Below are 7,367 nucleotides of genomic sequence, written 5' to 3'. Positions count from 1 at the left end.
GGCAGGGTTCCCCTCCCCAAGCCCCTAGTACTTACCAGCTCAGAGTGGCTTTAGCTCCCTGCTGCAGCCACCAGGGACTGCCCGAATCATTAAAGCTCTCCAAATCTTTGCATCGATTCGGACCTTTAAATTGGTCACCTGATTTGATTTGGATTCGGAGATTCAGCCACTGAATCGGGCCAAATCTCCTCCAAATCGAATCACCACCCCAGGCTTTGCACAGTCCTAGATTCCACTGCCTGTTAAGACATATTCACCCGAAGTCCATGCATATGACTGGTGATAGAGACTCCATGGTCACACGGGAGGTGCCTATACAACCTTGATGCAACACAAACCTAATACCCTAACCTGCCACAGGTAAAGCAGGGGAACCATGGCAGCCAATGTCCTGCTCCTATAAAACATTGTCAATATGTGCTCAAGAGGCCCCAGGGGGAATGCTGCAGCCCCCCACGACAGAGGAAGGCAATAACCCCCACAGTCCATGCCAATCTGACCATGGGGTAAAATTCCTTCCTGACTCCAAATACGGTGATTGGTCGGACCCTGAGCGGAGGGTCAGCCTCCCAGCCAGGAACCTCCAGCTTTGATCCCAGCAGGAGAGTCAGAGCAATCTTCAAAACTCTGTCTAGTTGTAACCTCAACTGTCTCCTGTTATATCTTAAGCCATGTCAGCCCCCAACTGTCAGACCTTGTAAGATGAGCTGTTAGGCTGGCTGGTCAATTTGTCAGGATCTCCCTTGCAAGTAAGAGCCACGGTGCTGACAAACCTGGAATTGGCAATACAGCATGTGGCACTGAGCTTTAGTCAGTGATCGAGCATGGTGCTGGAAGGCACTAATTGCATTTTACCGCTGTGTTGTCTTTTCACAATTTCAATTAACTGGTTCCTCCTGTAGACTGTCGTGTGCTGTTAAAAAGCCCTGTCATGCTCATCCGAGATGGGTCTCTGTCAGAAGTAGGTGAAGCAGCTTCAATATCTGTGGTTTGTAAAATGCACTAGGATAAAAGGTGATGCAGAAAGGTAAGAAACTGTGATGATCATTATAGGCAGATGAACTCTCAACTTATTTTGTGTCACAGCTGTGGACAATACCTGTGGATGTTAGAAGAACATGATTGATCTGCCCCAAATTAGTATTGTTCAGTGTTGTTGTTCACCTCCCTTTGGCCTGGAAGACCCTAACCAATGACTTTGACTGCGTCTCCATTATTTAATCTGGTTGGTGAATGTTTGGGCTTGTTTTACTTATTTTAAGATACTTCAAACTTAACTCAATCCCGAGCAGAGAAGGCTGCTGGGAGGGTGGATGAGATGATGGCAGTGTGTTAATCAGCATTCATTCAGTTAATAGAGAAATCTACTGCTGCATCAGGTGAGCTCAGTATGGCATCTCAGCCGGTGACAAGGGTACTAAAAACAAAGAAGATAGGGGTGTAAAGTGTTGTCAAGGTGGGCAGCTGCCATGGATTTGGGAGTGGCATTAACATAATAAGAATTTTGAGTCCCTCTTTTAAATGTCTGATTTACCAGTGGTAGGATAAGACAAAGGAGTACTGGCAATCAATCAAGTCAAATAACCGTTCTGTGTTATGGTGTCCTCAGCTACAGATTGGAGACTGGATCAATACTCATATGTATAAAGAACAAGTTCTTCAAGAGAAATGGCTGTCTTTGCAAAGCACTTATTGTAGAGGCCAAATGGCCTTGCCTTTTTTTCATTGGCTATCATGCTGTGTCTGACCAAGCTGTTCAAGAGAGAGCATCAAAACAGAACTGAAATAAGAAAGACAGAAAAGGGCAAGTGTGAGGCACAGAGAAAGTGACTTGCCCAAGGCCACAGAGCAGGTCAGTGACAAAGCACTCAGGTCTCCCGACACTGAATCCTAACTCCTGAACTGCATGGCCTTTATAAGGAGACAAGGCTCTAGACAGGCAGTTCTTACACCGGCTACCTATAGAAGATGTAGAATCTCCATCCCTGGAAATTTTCAACACCAGGTTAGACAAGCACTCGGCTAGCCATTTTAATAGTACTCCACCAGATGTACTTGCTTTAGCAAGCCATCAGATAAATGTAATCAACTCCACTAGTATCATGCAGCTACGCTCTGATTTGCTTCCATGCTCCTGTCAGCAGATGCACGAAAAGGAAGCAGGACTCGGGATTCTCATTTCCCCTCTGCATTTCCTTCTCACAGACAGCAAGTTATGGTTTGCCCACAAGGTTATCTCCTAGAAGCTTCCCCCTTTAATGGCAGCTCTCAGTACTTCTGGCTAACTCAAGAATGGGGCAAGCTGTCTTCCTGCCAAAGGGCCAGCCAGCCAATCAGGTTACTAAATTCTCTGCTTACCTGCCTCCAATACTACCTTGCTTACAGGTGTATCTGGCTCAGCGAGATTCCTTTCCTAGCTAAGGAACACAGTGTTTTCCTTTTTTCCCTTAAATAAATTAAACATTTAAATAGGAATTAATTCAGGGAAGTCCTATGGTCTATGTTCTATAGGAGCTCAGGATGCTAGATGATCACAATAGTCCTTTGTGACTTTATAATATGTAAACCTAGGATGTTCTCAGCTAGATAAATAATAATGTGTGATAGGCAGTGTGGCGCCTTCCAAAAGGGAGTACGTTACTTCTCATGCTTCTTTCATGGACAAACACAAGTTAATGCCCCTTAATAAAATGTTTTTGATGAACCTGGGAATTGCCATGCCCGGTTGGTTATCTTTGTCTATAATTTCATGCCAAAATCAATATTTGTTGCAAAGCTTCCTGGAATCTGCTTTTTTGTCTTGTTGAATAAGTGTACCTTTTCTTTGTGCACTGTACTCAGTCAAATGTATTGGATGTCAGAGTTGGGAAAATGTCAGCCTATGACTGATTCTGTGACATGGCCTGGAGTAAAATCTACAGTGAAAATAAAAGGTTACATCAACTTCTTGCATAACTCCAGGTCACTAGCACTAGCACACCCTTTGTTTAATATACTGCTGCTGATTGTGAAGATAAATGGGGACCAGAGTTCAGTGAAAGGGGAGCCCTGCCTGCCTCTGGGATTATTCCAACATAATAATTGATTATCTTAATTTTCAGTGCTCACCCATATCATCTTCCATGGAAGTTGCTTGCAACCTTGGGACCCAGATAATGATATTATAAATTAAACGCATTTTCTATCAGACCTACCCTGTCACCTGATTATACATTAGAATAAACTGGTCTAAACAGACTGGTTGGCTAATGTTGATGCTATGTTGTTTCCAGTAGTAGAAAGAAAAGCCTTGGGTTCATACTGCAAGACAATGAATACTTCTAAAACATTTGTCTTTCTAAATGCCATTTCAACCTTGGACCCAGGCTTATAGTTTATTAAACTTGTCTTTGATATATTTGCAACAGGTTCAGACACCCAATCTACCTTATATACAGTTTTGGACAGATTCCATCTCTCTCATCTCCTTAAAAGATGACAAGAAAATATATATTTTTTGACTCTCTTGTCCATCAGCTATCACTGGTACTTCCTGGGTAGCCCTCTCAGCTCCTTCAAGCCCCCTCCTTTTGCTAGATCTGAGGTTCTGCTATGGTTTAACATCCTTCTTGGATTCTCAGGAGGGCTGTGCAGAGCTTCAGATCATGATTCGAATTTGGAGATGATTTGGATGATTCAGAGGCCGAATCTACGAATCCGAATCAAATTGCTGGAAGCTTTAGGTGATAGGTGCAGGGGCTTCTTGGTTCTGGGGCCCTGCACCTCTGGCTGCTGACAGGCAAAACTCGTGTCGTGGGTGCTTGTGCAACTGTGTCTGTCACAGGCGGGGGGTGGGAACTACTGCAGGCCTGGCTGCTAAGCTACTGTGTTATCAATCAATCATGATTCACTCAGGGACCAGCTCAATACACAGTGGCTAGCAAAGTTAATGAGCAAGGATTAATATCTACAAAACCACAGACTAAGGAGAGGAACGAATCAATACAGAGCCAGGAACTGCTTCTACTCCAAAACAGAGACAGTCAGTTGCACAAGCACCGATGTCATGAGTTTTGCCTGTCAGCAGCTAGGGATGCAGGGCCCCAGAACCCTGCTACACCGATCTCCTTGACAGCTGGCAGGCTTTGTGGCCTCAGCAGGGGCTAGCAGGCCTGCAGCTTTCACCCTGCTGCTCCTTAACACACACAGTGTCACCCATGTCACGAGTTTTGCTTGTCCGCAGCTTGAGGTACAGTTTCCCTCAAACTCCTGCACCTATTGCCTTGAAACTTGGCAGGCTTTGTTGCCTCCACAGGGGCTACCATCCCTGCAGCTTTGACCCCACTATGGCTTAACACGTAAATATGACACGAGTATTGCTTTCAAGAATTTGGGGTGCAGTTTCCCCCAAGCCCCTAAACCTGTCTCCTTGAAACTTGGCAGGCTTTGTGGCCTCAGGAGGGGCTACCACCCCTGCAGTTTTCACCCCTCTGTAACTTAACATGCATAGTGTCACCTATGCCATGAGTTTTGCTTTCAGGACTTTGAAGTGCAGTTTCCCAGAAACCCTGCACCCAGCACCTTGAAACATGGCACACATCATGCTCTCAGCAGAGGCTACCACCCTGCAAGTTTAGTCTGAATCAGCCAAAATACAAGAAAGTTATAGATATTGCATTAATTCCCCATTATACTCTATGACTGAATCTCCGAGTTAGCTCCTAATCGGCTCTGAATCTTCCGAAGCGATTCGGACGAATGTAATTGGAAAAATGATTTGGATCCCCAAATCGAGTCTCTGGCATCCGAATCGGCCGAATCCGAATTGAATAGATCCCTATTCGCACAGGCCCAATTCTCAGCTTAGATTTAAAAAGAGGGAGGCATTCTGGTGGGAGCCAAATAGAAGAAGTTTCCCAAATAAAAATTTCCTTATTGTTTCCTCAGGGACTCATGTCTGTGTCATTATTTTGCCTTTTTTGCTAGGTTCTTTTGGCAACCCTTTTTGACATAATTCCAGAGTAAGTGACAGCCTATTTTATTGTGCATTAAAGCGTCATGTAAAGAACATGCAATTACACTAATGCGCAGTAAAATAGGCTATGGCGCATTAAGCATCACTTAAAAAACATGCGTTTTTGGTACTGTGCATTAGGGCAGACTAATGTGCATTTATTTAATACCTCACATTGGAGGTACTAAATTAAAAGTGCATTAGGAAAAGCACAGTAATGCACACTTAGATGTGCCCTATGACTAGGGCTGTGCAAAGCTTTGAGTGGTGATTCGATTCGGAGGAGATTCGGCTCAATTTGGTGGCTGAATCTCCGAATCCGAATTGAATCAGGGGACCAATGTAAAGGTCCGAATCGATTCAAAGCTCTCCAAATCTTCGACAAAGATTTGGAGAGCTTTGATGATTTGGGCAGTCCCCGGTGGCTGCAGCAGGGAGCTGCAGCTGACTCCGAGCTGGTAAGTACTAGGGGTGGGGGAGCTGGAAGGGGACCATGCAGGACCCCTGCTAGCACTCCCAACCCCCGCCTACCCCAGTTCCGTACTTTTAAAAAGCCACGGTGCTTACCAGATGCTGCCAGGCAGTGACAATCCCCGCTGTCCCATGCTGCCTGGGGCACTGTGCATGAGCTCCTTCGACCCCCCCTCCACCCCCGCTGCCCCGCCTGCTGGGGCTCTGGCCCTTTAAGAAAAAAAAAAGCCAAGAAAAGCCCCGGGACTTACGGCTCCTGGTGCAGCCTTGGGGCTTCGGGGGCTCCTGCAGAGCCCCCACGTGGCGCGGGGCAGTGGGGATCGCCCCAATGAGTCCCAGGGTTTCTTCAGGTATTTTTTTTCTTAAAGCGCCAGAGCTGGCTCGGGCAGGGCACCCGTGAGGGGGCTGGGAGAGCGGGGGGGAGTGGGTTTGGGGGCTCATGCAGAGCCCCCCATGCAGCATGGGGCAGTGGGGGTCAGCAGGGAATCGCCTCCTGCCTGGCAGCACCTGCTGAGCCAGTGCCTTTTTTCCCCCCAAGTGCTGGGAGCTGGGGCAGGCGGGGTGGCCACTGCTGGGCTGGGAGAGGGGCGGGGGATGGGCCTGGCTGATTCGGAGATTCAGCTACTGCCAAATCTCCAAATCATATTTGGCTGAATTGAATCAGGACTGTGATTTGAATCACCGAATCGAGTCACTGTCCCCTGAATCGGCCGACTAAAGCGAATACTAGCCACTTCGCACAGGCCTAACTATCGCTTTATTCAAGGCACTTGCTATATTAAAAGAATCCTACAGATATTGCCTGGTTCTCCTCACAGGGCACCCACAGCTCCCATTCATTTTGCTTGAAGTTGTAGGTGAGACATGCACAAATGCAGCACAGGTATACCCATTACAACCATATTTTCCTGAAATGATTGTATGTCCTATTGTAAAGCTAAGACTTCTTTCTTAATTAAACATGTTTTTAGCTTTTTCAGGTTTAGTTTAATCTGATAATACACATAAAGGCATGCCAGGCACTTGTGCTTAATCACTAATAACAATTCTTCAGATGACAATTTTGCTACTTAAACAATGTTGTTTTCTTCCCTCAGGCTAGTAGGGTTAATACTTAACTATTCCCTATTGTAAAATATAACTCATCCCAGTACTATGCAAAAGCACACGTATGTAAGAGCGAGTGTTTTCTTTGTTGCTTAAGAGGTATATAACTGAGTACTTGTTGGAATAAACTTGGCACTAATTTGAGAAATTTATTCTCAAATGTCAAGGTTCCTATTTCTGGGAGAGGTACTTAGTTTTTAACATATTACTTTGATTAGGTTAAGATGGATATCACTGAAGAGAAGGGAAGTATATTATGGAATCTGTGGCCAAAGAACTCTAAAAAAACCCAGATTAATGATCTTATTCAACAAACTGAAACAATTTTCATGGCTCAATTGGATGAAATCGTTGAGGATCCATCATCTGGCTCTTCTAAATAACAAAAACCTAACTCATAAGCCAATTGCCATTGGCCTGCGTCTCCTAAAATCCGAAGCTGCCTTTTGTTAAGTCCAGAACGCTGTAGGAGAAATCCAAACATGTATCGCTCCTCTGGGGTTCTCGGTGGCAGTGGTGGAAGATCGGATTCACGACGTCTGGTGCCTTGAGGTCTGGTCGGGTGTTGACAATCCCGATCAAGAGACAATCCGGGCTCCATCAGGACACGCAGTCGTGACAACTGACAAAGAAGATTACTTACTAATCACATTTAAATTCCATGGCCACGAGATCTAGCCATGAAATTATAGCTTCATCAGATTCCATCTCAGATTCTTTGTATAGCTGTTGTAATTCCGTCCAAGCACGAATGCGACTGGTGACGACATCTTGCTCATCAGCTGCCTGGTTGACC

The sequence above is a fragment of the Alligator sinensis genome, unplaced genomic scaffold (genome assembly GCF_000455745.1).
Source record: "Alligator sinensis unplaced genomic scaffold, ASM45574v1 scaffold400_1, whole genome shotgun sequence".
Lineage (NCBI taxonomy): Eukaryota > Metazoa > Chordata > Crocodylia > Alligatoridae > Alligator > Alligator sinensis.
This window is presented reverse-complemented; position numbering follows the sequence as displayed.